The following is a 13,137-nucleotide window of genomic DNA, read 5'->3' as shown; positions in this document are numbered from 1 at the left end:
CATTACATCCATGGAATATTCTCTGGTAAAAGTTTCAGGTACATCATGGAAAAAGTTGCTGAATCAGGAAATTTAATTTAATTTGAAGCATGTACATACATACATACATACATATATATATATATATACATATATATATATATATGACTGGTACACTCGACGAGTGCCGGCGTGCTTCAAATTAAATATATATATATATATATGTGTGTGTTTCAGTAGTAGAGTACACGTGAGGAACGAGTGAAGTTGCTTTTAGAGACCTGCGTGTGCTGATGTTAGCGTAGGTTACGGCCTACAACTGTTGCAATAAACCTCATAAAAGCAAAACATTGAAATATTGTCCGTCACGACAACACACGTCTACATGCTTGATGACTTGAACGGTGCTCTTTTGTGATTTGACATTTTGGACTGTATACCAAAAGCCACGCCCACTGTACGCAACGTCATTACGAGGGCTTTTTTTTTGGCGTTTAAACTGCAGGGATTTTCATTTGATTATTTGTATACCTCTTAAATGTTCAATTATTTTGGGATGGTTGTTTGATTAATGTAAACTGCGGGGAACCGAAGAAACCCTTTTGTTAGTCGGATGAGAATGAGCGCAGAACGTGCTATCGCGCATGCTCAGTGGCACAGGAAACAGGAAGTTACAAGTCGAAACCAAATTGCGATACTGTTGTATTTCGTGCATCATTTTCGACGGTAAGTAGTTACTTTTTTTTTTTTTTTTTTTATATATGCGAGTTGACGGAACACTTTTATATGAATAGAAATTGATATATCTGAGTTGGGAGAAGCATTTGTTAATACACATAGGGATGGAGAAACTGAGGCGTTCTGAAGCAATGAATCACTTAGAGACAATTACTAATTAGATAATTAGCCTAAAATGATTCACTGCTTCGAAGCGTTTGAGACACTTAAAAAGAGCTTGTTCTGTTGGCTAAACCTGCGAATTGCTTTTCAAGGGAAGCGTTGACAAAAGCTTCATGGCTGTCATGGCTCACTTTTTTTTGTTTTTTTTAACGTGTTCAATAAAGACCTAGTTGTCTATCATTGTGATTGTGTTCTTCGGTAGATAAATGTTTCAGAGTGACTATGACTGTAATGTGATGTCTCATAATAGGTGCCTACGGATTAGGAGGGTGAAGTTATATCAACATCAAATTTATTTATATAGCACTTTTCATAGATTTATTCATGGATTTTACCCACTCTTTTGTGTTAACTGACCTCATAGCCTTTTGGAAGGTAACATGGAAGTAAAATGCTTGTGAAACAGAGATATTGACTGTATTGTAGTGTTGTGACAAGTACCGAGGTATTTTGACGTAAAAAAAAATTTCAAATAGCAGAATAGCAGTTTTTTTTTCCCACCCAAATGCAAAAGGAAAACCACATTTTATCCTAGTGGAGCAAAAAGGTCCACTATTTGAGTGCCGTGGCTCCATATGCAATGAATAACAGTACTGAACTGAGTGGGTGCACACTGTATTGTTTACAGTGGGAGAAATCAAATGCAGTCCAATACAAGAATGCTGCACACTAAAAGCTTGAGTAAAAAGCTTGAAATACACAGTATTATGAGTAAAGTATGTATACATAGAGAAGTAGAAATAATTAATATAGTCATGTAGGCACCGTGTTGAAGGTATACCATGGTTTTGAAAAGACAAGGTTTCAAATACAGCTACACTTTCAATTACCGTAATTTGCTTTTTTGGGGATTGCAATATGATTGGCTGCTTGCAAAGATGAGACTGTCACTTGCGAAACAATCAGCCTTAATGAGGAGAGCCAAGCTGCCTTTTTTGTCCCTCTTCCACAGCTGAGCAGGGTGCCCGACAGGGGCAAATGCGCTGCAAACGCCCATATGCTTCATAGTAGGAATGATGCAAGATGAAAAACACACAAGCACATAAAACTGCAAAACAAATGCTGCAATCACACAAAACAAAAGCAAGAGAAAAAATGCTCCAATCACAGAAAACAACAGCTAATGAAAAATGCTGCAAACACAACAAAACACACGCACACACCCATCCCAAAACAACTGCGAGAAATGCAAGTTCACGCCACACAACAGAAGTCCACCAGACCACTACGGGGCGTGACCTCCGTGACGAACCAGTCCTGTGAGCCCAGAGGCACCACACGTATGTGCACGTAGATATGACACGTCCATTTTGAGCTCCATGCTGACGGTGACGCTAAACTAGGGAGGTGAAAGTCATCAGCGCATTCCACGTGTGTGGACGGCGAGACAACCAAAAGACCAAGGATGCCGGCACCTTGTGCTGCATATGGTTGAACGCAGTACAATTACAACACGGGAACTGGAAGTACGTTTCACATATAATTTTCATCCATCTTATCCATACTCAATACTGTTTCTCCTGTTCAGGGTTGCGGGAGCCTATCCCAGCTGACTTCAGGCGAAAGGCAGACACTCTGACCTGGTCGCCAGTCAGTTGCAGGGCACATATACACACAGACAGCCATTTGCACTTACACTCACACCGTCGCTGAGTGGGAACTGAACCCACGCTCCCTGCACCAAAGTCAGGCAAATGCACCACTACACCATCAGGGACTACATTTAATTTTTTTCTTATCATCAAATGTTGTGTGTTGATAACATACACTTTTTCGTGGACAAAAGAGTAACTCTCATGAAAATCGGTTGAGAAATGAGCAACACTAATTTCAGTGTCCATGCATTGCCTTCAATGGGACCAACGATCTCCCCAACATGGCCACATAGGCACGTTGGTTAGTCGGGCTGCTACAAGATACTGGCGTATCTATGAAAGGCACCCCCTGGTGTCACAGAACTGCTCCATCCCAGAGGTCGTGCCCCCTAGTGGACTGGCAGACTTCTGTTGTGTGGTGTAAACGTGCAGCATTTCTCTCACAGTTGTGGGATTTGTGTGTGGTATTTCTTTTGTGTCCAGCATTTTTCCTTTGCAGTTTTTTGTGATTGCATTTTTTTTCTTGCAGGATTTTTCTTAGGAAGTTGTTTTCTGTGGTTGCAGCCTTTTTAAATTGCAGCATTTTTCTTTTGCTGCTGTTTTACGTGCTTGTGTGTTTTATTTTCGTGTCATTTCTGCAATTGCAGCATATGTCCAATTGCAGTGCATTTGCCCCTGTCGGCCACCACAGAGAGAGGAGGGGCAGCAGTGCACAAACACGCGGAGGCAGAGACAGTTACGAAAGATGGGCTGATAAGGAAAACAGTGACACCAGCAGAAAAAGGAGAAAATAAAATTTTATTGACAATACAAATTCAGTGGAAAAAAATGTTAACGAAGGTGCCAGTGTATCTAAAGGAACTATTGCTAACAGTCCCTTCTGAATCTTCTCCAAAACAGGGCAGATCAGTGGCATTGTTAGGCCTATTTTACGGGGGCTTTAAAATGTTCTTAAGCCCCCCTAAATGATTTGGTTGTTTCCCAAAAATATTTTTAAAAATTCAAGTGGCCAGGAAATGAATTTAAATAATCACCTAACCTATCTTTATTCACTTCAATATGATCATAAATTTATGAGTTTCCCTTCATAGTGTAAGGTAGAGGGAGGCAAGTGGGTGGTGATGAACAACTGTTTTATTTTGATAAAACCGTTGGTGAATGTCACATCTGGCACACAATTATCGCAACATCAAAGATGTGTTTTTGCTTTATGTAAGCTGCAGCGGTGTGAAAAAATGTTTGCCCCCTTTGTTAATTATTTTTTGCATCTTTGTCACATGGCGGCCGACTGGTTAGAGCGTCAGCCTCACAGTTCTGAGGACCCGGGTTCAATCCCCGGCCCCGCCTGTGTGGAGTTTGCATGTTCTCCCCGTGCCTGCGTGGTTTTTGACTCTAAATTGCCCGTAGGCATGACTGGGAGTGCGAATGGTTGTTTGTTTCTATGTACCCTGCGATTGGCTGGCAACCAGTTCAGGGTGTACCCCGCCTCCTGCCCGATGACAGCTGGGATAGGCTCCAGCACCCTGGTGAGGAGAAGCGGCTCAGAAAATGGATAGATGGATCTTTGTCACAAATGTTTCCTATCATCAAACAAATGTAAATATTAGTCAGACAAGTAAACACAAAACAGAGTTTTAAATGGTTTTTATTATTACCTGGACCAAAAAAAAAAAAAACACATGGCCCTGTGTGGAAAAAGTGATTGCCCCCTAAACCTAATAACTGGTTTATAGTAACCACTTAAGGTCATGCCAGAGCATCTCAACAGGATTCAAGTCAGGATTTTGGCTAGGCCACTCCAAAGTCGTCATTTTGTTTTTGGTGGAGGACTTGCTGGTGTAATTTGGATCATTGTCCAGCTGCAGAACCCAAGTTCATTTCAGCTTGAGGTCACAAACTGATGGCCGGACATTCTCCGTCGGGAATTTTTTGGTAGACAGCAGAATTAATGGTTCCATTTATCACAGCAAGTCTTCCAGGTCCTGAAGTAGAAAAACAACCCCAGACAATCACACTACCAACACCATATTTTACCGTTGGTATGATGATCTTTTTCTGCAATGCGGTGTTACTTTTACACCAGATGTAATGGGACACACACCTCCAACTTTTGTCTCGTCAGACCACAGAGTATTTTCCCAATAGTCTTGGGGATCATCAAGATGTACAGTCTCTTTCTTATGGTGGAGTCATGAACACTAACCTTAACTAAGGCAAGTGAGGCCTGCAGCATGTTGTTGTGGGGTCTCTTGTGACCTCTTTGATGAGTCGTAGCTGCGCTCCTGGGGTCATTTTGGTCGGACGACCACTCCTGGAAAGGTTCACCACTGGTCTCGGTTTTCCCCATTTGTGGATAATGGCTCTCACTTTGGTGCGCTGGAGTTCCAAAGCTTTATAACCTTTTTCCATTTCTTTCTCATTTGTTCCTGAAATTGTTTAGAGCTTTTCATGATGTCTAGGTTTGAGGATCATTTGGTCTGGTTCACTTTGCCAGGTAGGTCCTATTTAAGTGATTTCTTGATTGAGAACAGGTGTGGGAGTTTTAGGCCTGGGTGTGGCTCGAGAAATGGAACTCAGGTATGATAAACCACAGTTATGTTTTAACAGGGGGGCATTCACGTTTTCACACCAGGCCATGTAGGTTTCCCCATTCCACCCCCCATAATAACAAAAACCTTCATTTAAAAACGCATTTTGTGTCTATTTGTGTTGTCTTTAACATTTCAATTTGTTTGACGATGGGAAACATTTAAGTGTGATGAACATGCAAACAAATAAGAACTCAGGAAGGGGGCAAAAACCTTGTCACACCACTGTATAATGTCAGCAAGCCATCTATGTACACAATTGTACTGTAACGGTGGTGGTGGTGGTCTCACCACATATTGGCTCGAACACTCATGCTGCCAGCGTTGTCACAGATTGAAAGCTGAGTGTGCTAACGGTCTGCTAAAAACGCCGGGTTGCAAGTCTACCGGCCTGCAGCCTTTTTCGGCCGTGAGGGCGCAGCACTACTCACCGCTGTTATGTATCTACACTACAGCATCTCACTTTGGGTGTATCACTATATAAATGTTTGCAATGTAAATATTTTTCTACCTCCTTGGCTTTTTTGTTAACATATTTGCAATGTACTGTATCAATAACACTTTAAAATCTCTCGAAAAAAGCCACCATTTGGTGAGTGAGTCTCACACATTTAAAGGGGTTTGGAATGAGGTATATAGATACGCCCACCCAGTTCGACACTGCTGTGACGTTCCAGACCTTCCTCACAGTGATCACGTGATTTTTCCGCATGCTTGAACCAAGTGTCGAAACACTGCTTCGCCACTCCTCTGCTTCATTTGGTGGAATCAGATTCGAGCAGACAGGCTTGAGCGTAATATCCCTAAATTCACTTTGTCGTCATATATACTGTATTTTTTGACTTAATTTATAGTTTATTTTAAAACTACTTTTTTTCCATTAGGGCTATTGTTTTTCAGTGACACTGTCTGTAAGAGTGTGCCTGTGCCATACACGCACATTCTTAGTCATTCCTTGCAAAGCATTCTACTAAAACCTTTTCTATTTTTCTGCTTCCTGGTTAATACATATTGACAGTCAATGTTTTTTTTCTTGATCAGATTTGCATCACAGAAAAACACCCCTTGTATCCATATGTGCCCACTTCATCGATAACATATGGTATTTTTTTACATTCTAATTCAAATAACTTCTATTACTAATGTATTTAGCTGAAATGTAGCTTTGTAATCTGCTGTTGACGAAGAATACTGTATTTCCCCTTTTCTTCTAGTGACATACACCATCAGGACAAAGTCATCTTCCACACTCATCACTGAATTCCAGTGTTGCATTAGGCTCACTGCCACAAGTGGATCCATTTTTCAAATAATTTGCACATTTACATCTGTGTGGGGAAAATGGATCAAACTAAAGAGCTCTCTGAATTTCAGCAGGGTACTGTAATAGGATGCCACGTTTGCAACAAGTCAGTTGATGAAATTTCTTCTCTCCTGAATATTCCAGAAGCAACTATAAATGATGTTATTACAAAGTGGAAGCAATCAGGCTCCTCGGCAACTCAGCCAAGAGGTGGCAGACGGCGTAAAGGTACAGAGACGGACTAGCATCGTGCACAAGTGTAGTCACGCTCTGCTACCTCAATTCATTGTTGGCTTGCTGACCTCCTCTGGCATTAGCATCAGTACAAACATTGCGCTGGGACTTTGGTGGCATGTTTTCATGGAGGAGCAGCTGTTCAACACAGCAAAGCACATCTGGTGCTCAACATAAATGAGTACATACCTGTACATCTCACAACACGTTTGTTCAACAAAGTTGAATCAATATTTTCTATGGCACACTGTCCTATCACACTCCCACAAATGCAGGCCATTGATTGCAAATTAAATTACCTGAGTGTTTAAACCTCCATTGTGAAGCTATAACAATGTACATCTTGATGTGGGTGGGATCAGTGAAGTCTTCTATCTGTGAGCACTCATGTTCCCTGAAAAAAATAAAAATACATTGAATTAAAATAACTGACCTTGGTTTTTTTTGGTCATCATATTAAACTGTACGCAGGCATCTTTATGTTAGAGCGAGACAGCATGAGATACCCGCAGGCTTGTTCAGGCTCACCAGTGATGGGACATTGAGATTTCCTTGGAACATTGTAGAAGTGATCATTTGAAAATGTAAACACTTGCACTTTTCCACCTTGTTAAGTCATTGTTCATACTTATTGAGGTTGTTAACATGTTCAGTGTCTTCACATAGATGAATATCATTATTAATAACATAATTAAAGCAACAATAATTTTTAGCAAATTTGTTATTTCAGAACTGGGTATCAAACTGGTACCCCTTTGCATTATCCAGTACCTATGAAGTAGATCTCAGTTTCAAAAAGGTTGGTCACCCCTGGCTTACACTAATGCCAGTCATCCATCCAGTCACAGCTTAATGTTGGCCAACTGTTGCAAATTTCCAAATTGTTATTGTATTGCTCAGGGATTCGCATAATGGCAGATTTATTTTTTTTGTTAACATATCTCCGTTTTTGCTGAAAAACTCATTTGCTGTTTTTGTGCTCGCACCAAAGCAATAAAAGTCTCACTCTGATGCCATATTGTGGCATCTTTGTGCCAAGGTACTATGTTGAAGTGTGTTAAGGGGCTTCATTTAGAGTTCGTATAAAGGAGTGTTTTGCCGCCATCTTGTGGGATCAGTAGGCAACTATAAAGTTTTTGGGGGGCATAAATTGCGGAGTTTCACTATTCACGGCAGGGCTACTCTATGCTCTATTCTCGGAACTACAATACAGTGAACCTACTATTATTGGATTATGAGCTGTAAAAATGTTCACTTTGTTTCCACCGTCCATCTGCAGTAACTTGAATGTGATTCATAGTCCCAGTATGGATTCCATCATAGTACCAACTACAATGAGGATGTGCTCTTTAACAGTTTGCTTGCACTGAACATGGATTTTTTATTTTTTTTGCTAGACTGTTAAAAAAACTTTCTTTGTAGAGCTACTTTTTCATTGTGCTATACTGTATATAAGAGATACAGATAAATCAATTGATATTACAATTAAACTTTTTGCATGACTTTAAAAGTGCATACGGTAGAAATCTGTACTTAAGAGTCTCAAAAGTCACAAGATAATGGAAGGTTGAGTTAATTAATTTGGAATGATAAAAATACATACATACATGCATTTTGAATGATAAAAATACATACATGCACAATGCTACGATGACTAATAACATGAAAGCATCACTAAAAACATGTCAACTCCCATTCAGTCTCTGAGCTCATGGGACTGATTTGGTTCTCATGGTGACTGAGTATGTTGTTGACATGTCTGTCACAAGCATGATTCTTTTTCACCCACCACCAAATAAAGGCTGCTGCGCTGCAGCATCAACCACAGCACAACATTAGCTTGGTGAATTGTGCACGGGGAGGACAACATGGTAAACAGCAGATAATTGGCTGCCATTGTCACAACATTCCATTGTAAGTCTAACTGGATAAATTACCTTGCATGTCAGTTTATCCCCCTTCATAACCATGTGACCTAATAGACCTCAATGTATTGAGATGACAGAATTAAAGGTAGTGGACCGCACACTGGTGCTTGTACTGAGAGAGCTCAGTTCTATGCAGAATGTTTGGACATAAATCTGATCAATGTTTAATTCCACTATTTAAATATACAGTGTGTGTGCTTGAATTGACTGAAAAATGGATTGAGACAAGTCAATCGATGTGCAATACTGTACAATTGTCTCAGCTCACCATGGGTTTTGTTGAGTTAATGACCTTCTTTTTCAAACTGTCATGCATTGTACTGTAATTTGTTTTATAGGACAAACATTAGGTATTGGTAATATAAAACAAGTTTGTTTTCCATTTATAGAGGTAGGTTAATGCGCATTTACTTTGCTCTGCAATTGGCTGTTTAATTTGTATTTTATTTTTAGCTTTATTGTGGCTGTTTTTATTGTTGTTTTTTAGAAAATAGTGAACATTGTTATTGTCCTAGCTGAATGGTTTTGAGGTTTACAACACGCTGTATTACTAAGTATTACTATGTACAACCCCAATTCCAATGATGTTGGGACGTTGTGTTAAACATAAAAACAGAATACAATGATTTGCAAATCCTGTTCAACCTATATTTAATTGAATACACTACAAAGACAAGATATTTAATGTTCAAACTGATAAGCTTTATTGTTTTTAGCAAATAATCATTAAATTTTATGGCTGCAACTTGTTCCAAAAAAGCTGGGACAGGTGTCAAAGAAGACTGAGAAAGTTGAGGAATGCTCATCAAACACCTGTTTAGAACATCCCACAGGTGAACAGGCGGGTGCCGTGATTGGGTATAAAAGGAGCTTCCCTGAATTGCTCAGTCATTCACAAGCAAAGATGGGGCGAGGTTCACCTCTTCGTGAACAAGTGTGTGAGAAAATAATCGAACAGTTTAAGGACAATGTTCCTCAATGTACAATTGCAAGGAATTTAGGGATTTCATCATTTACGGTCCATAATATCATCAAAAGGTTCAGAGAATCTGGAGAAATCACTGCATGTAAGCGGCAAGGCCGAAAACCAACATTGAATGCCCGTGACCTTCGATCCCTCAGGCGGCACTGCATCAAAAACCGACATCAATGTGTAAAGGATATCACCACATGGGCTCAGGAACACTTCAGACAACCAATGTCAGTAAATACAGTTCGGCGCTACATCCGTAAGTGCAACTTGAAACTCTACTATGCAAAGCAAAAGCCATTTATCAACAACACCCAGAAACGCCGCCGGCTTCTCTGGGCCCGAGTTCATCTAAGATGGAGTGATGCAAAGTGGAAAAGTGTTCTGTGGTCCGATGAGTCCACATTTCAAATTGTTTTGGGAAATTGTGGACGTCGTGTCCTCCGGGCCAAAGAGGAAAAGAACCATCCGGACTGTTATGTACGCAAAGTTCAAAAGCCAGCATCTGTGATGGTATGGGGCTGTGTTAGTGCCAATGAAATGGGTAACTTACACATCTGTGAGGCACCATTAATGCTGAAAGATACATACAGGTTTTGGAGAAACATATGCTGCCATCCAAGCAACGTCTTTTTCATGGACGCCCCTGCTTATTTCAGCAAGACAATGCCAAACCACATTCTGCACGTGTTACAACAGCGTGGCTTCGTAGTAAAAGAGTGCGGGTACTAGAGTGGCCTGCCTTCAGTCCTGGCCTGTCTCCCTGCTGAAGCTATATATCAAGCAAGAATGGGAAAGAATTCCACCTACAAAGCTTCAATAATTAGTGTCCTCAGTTCCCAAACATTTATTGAATGTTTGGGAACATATCCCAAAAACATGCATGATAGGTTAATTGAAAACTCTAAATTGCCCGTAGGTGTGAATGTGAGTGTGAATGATTGTTTGTTTATACTGTACATTGTGTGCCCTGCGATTGGCTGCCAACCAGTCCAGGGTGTTCCTTGCCTCTTGCCCAAAGTCACCCACAATTAGCTGGGATAGGCTCCAGGATATATATATACACACACACACACACACAGCGGCACGGTGAATGACTGGTTAGGACGTCTGCCTCATAGTTCTGAGGACCATGGTTCAATCCCCGCCCCCGCCTGTGTGGAGTTTGGATGTTCTCCCCGTGCCTGCGTGGGTTTTCTCCGGGCACTCCGGTTTCCTCCCACGCATTGTTTGTTTATATGTGCCCTGCGATTGGCTGGTAACCAGTTCAGGGTGACCCAGGTTAAAATGACCCAGCCAGAGCCCTGACTTAAATCCAATTGAACATCTCTGGAAACACCTGAAAATGGCTGCCCAACAACGTTCACCATCCAACCTGACAGAACTGGAGAGGATCTGGAAGGAGGAATGGCAGAGGAGCCCCAAATGCAGGTGTGAAAAACTTCCCAAAAAAACTCATGACTGTATTAACGCAAAAGGGTGCTTGTACTAAATACTGAGCAAAGGGTCTGAATGATTTGCATTTATATTTTAGTGGGTTATACTGTGTGGCTGGATGTGTCATTTTATGTGACTGTATTGTCATGTAATATGGGCACATGCAGTGTAGCTTCAGATAATAAATTGTGTCTCCTCGTCTCTTACTCCCTCCCTCTCTGTTGCTGTTCCTCTCTCTCTTTCTCTGCCTCTCTCTCTTTTCCCATCAGGCTACAGTTAATCCTAATTATGTACGCTGTCTAACTGGTGCCTGATGAGACCAGCGTGAGTGGCATTTTACCCAAAAACATTTCCAAAGCACATCTTTTGTTTCGGTATCGAATCATGCTTTATTGCTATCACAGCCACGTGATGATAGATATCATTAACATTTGAGTGTGACATATGCACACAAATCAGTTTTCCATAAGATTTTTGTGTTCTTACTGTTTTCAAATGTGCATTATGGCAGGGTCTTCTCTTCTTTTTTTTTTTACTCTTGATTGGCTTGGCTGTAAATCTACATCAACATCAGAGGATAAGGACAAGCTTTGGCAGCAGTTCCAGCTGAGCAGTAATTGCTGCGGGGTTGTGGAGTGTTGCATTGTTGGATGAGATGGATAAATAGCTGACCCAGTCGCTCTACTATAATTCCTCAGCAAGCCTCAATATCAAATAGGCTTAGACAGAAGAGAAGAATGGTAATTGTTCTTATACTGTTGCTCTGCTCTGTCGCCTAGCTCTCACTCTTTCTACTCCCCTCTCAACACATTCAGCTCCATCTGTACCTCAATGATGGAAAACCCAGCTGGACTGTTGTTATTGTAACAGGGACGCACACACTTTCACACACATTGGTAAAAGTTCAAAGTCACTGTTCGATGTGTAGTGTTATTTTAGTCTGGTTTTTAATACAGTACACAAACACAGGCCATATGTTTACAGCATAAACCACTAAAAAAGAAAAAAAATGTGTACGCATTGTTACAGTGTATGCAAAAAAAAAGGTCACTGTGTTGTCACAAAGTCAGCCAAGCCCATGATTTTCAATTAACAAAGAATTATAAAGAACAATTTCCCTTTGAGGAGTTAACAATGGGCGACACGGTGAGCGACTGGTTAGAGCGTCTGCCCCACAGTTCCGAGGAGCGGGGTTTAATCCCCGGCCCCGCCTGTGTGGAGTTTGCATGCGTGGGTTTTCTCCGGGCACTCCGGTTTCCTCCCACAGCCCAAAAACATGAACGGTAGGTTCATTGAAGACTCTAAATTACCCATAGGTGTGAATGTGAGTGCGAATGGTTGTTTGTTTATATGTGCCCTGTGATTGGCTGGCGACCAGTTCAGGGTGTACCCCGCCTCTCCCCGAAGATAGCTGGGATAGGCATCCCCGCGACCCTAGTGAGCATAAGTGGTACAGAAAATGGATTATTATCCACTAATGACAACTATAAGTGAATGAGTTCCGCTGCTGTTTCATGCTGTGAATTAATGCATACATATCACTCTACAACCTCCATTTTTATGTAAACAGCCAGGAGCTTCACAATGCATTTCAGACTAAAATTGACAAGCTAGTTAGTAGTAGGATGGGACTTTTCTGTTTCTGTTTGCCGGTGGCGGGAGCTAACTAATTGTTACTACCAGCAGTGAGATGACTTTCTTTCTTGAAAAACTTTCCTATGTCCATCCATATGTTCTGTTCCTCACGCTACTTTTAATCAACCCTGTGAGCTAGTGACCCATGTACACACCAAATGTACATGCTAATAGAGGCAGGTACAAGTGCAAGCAAGGTCACAAGTAAAACATGGACTTATATTTTAGTAATAAGGATGTTGCCTATGTGAACAAGTGGAACGGATTGGATAACGACACACAAGGAGGTCCCTCTACGTCACACTATGATGTGAGGGAAACCCCATAGATTTATGATCATATTTAAGTGAATAAAGATAGGTTAGGTGATTATTTATTTAAATTCATTTCCTTGCTACTTTATATTGAATTTGTAGTTTTTTGTATGAATAATTTTTTTTTACACACACACATATATATATATGGCATATTCTGTTTCAAATCATTTAGAGAAGTCATTTTCTGAGCCGCTTATCCTCACTCGGGTTGCAGGTGTGCTGGAGCCTATCCCAGCTATCTTCAGGCGGGG

General features: G+C 41.0%; 1 long non-coding RNA gene across 1 annotated transcript; it reads left to right on the top strand.

Moving 5' to 3' along the window:
- The first annotated feature begins 530 nt into the window (after positions 1-530).
- Positions 531-7,030, top strand: LOC133484125 (uncharacterized). The gene is made up of 3 exons (XR_009790291.1): positions 531-705; positions 6,104-6,164; positions 6,277-7,030. It is a non-coding gene; the product is annotated as an uncharacterized LOC133484125 (long non-coding RNA).
- The last annotated feature ends 6,107 nt before the right edge of the window (positions 7,031-13,137 follow it).

The sequence above is a fragment of the Phyllopteryx taeniolatus genome, chromosome 9 (genome assembly GCF_024500385.1).
Source record: "Phyllopteryx taeniolatus isolate TA_2022b chromosome 9, UOR_Ptae_1.2, whole genome shotgun sequence".
Lineage (NCBI taxonomy): Eukaryota > Metazoa > Chordata > Actinopteri > Syngnathiformes > Syngnathidae > Phyllopteryx > Phyllopteryx taeniolatus.
This window is presented reverse-complemented; position numbering and strand designations above follow the sequence as displayed.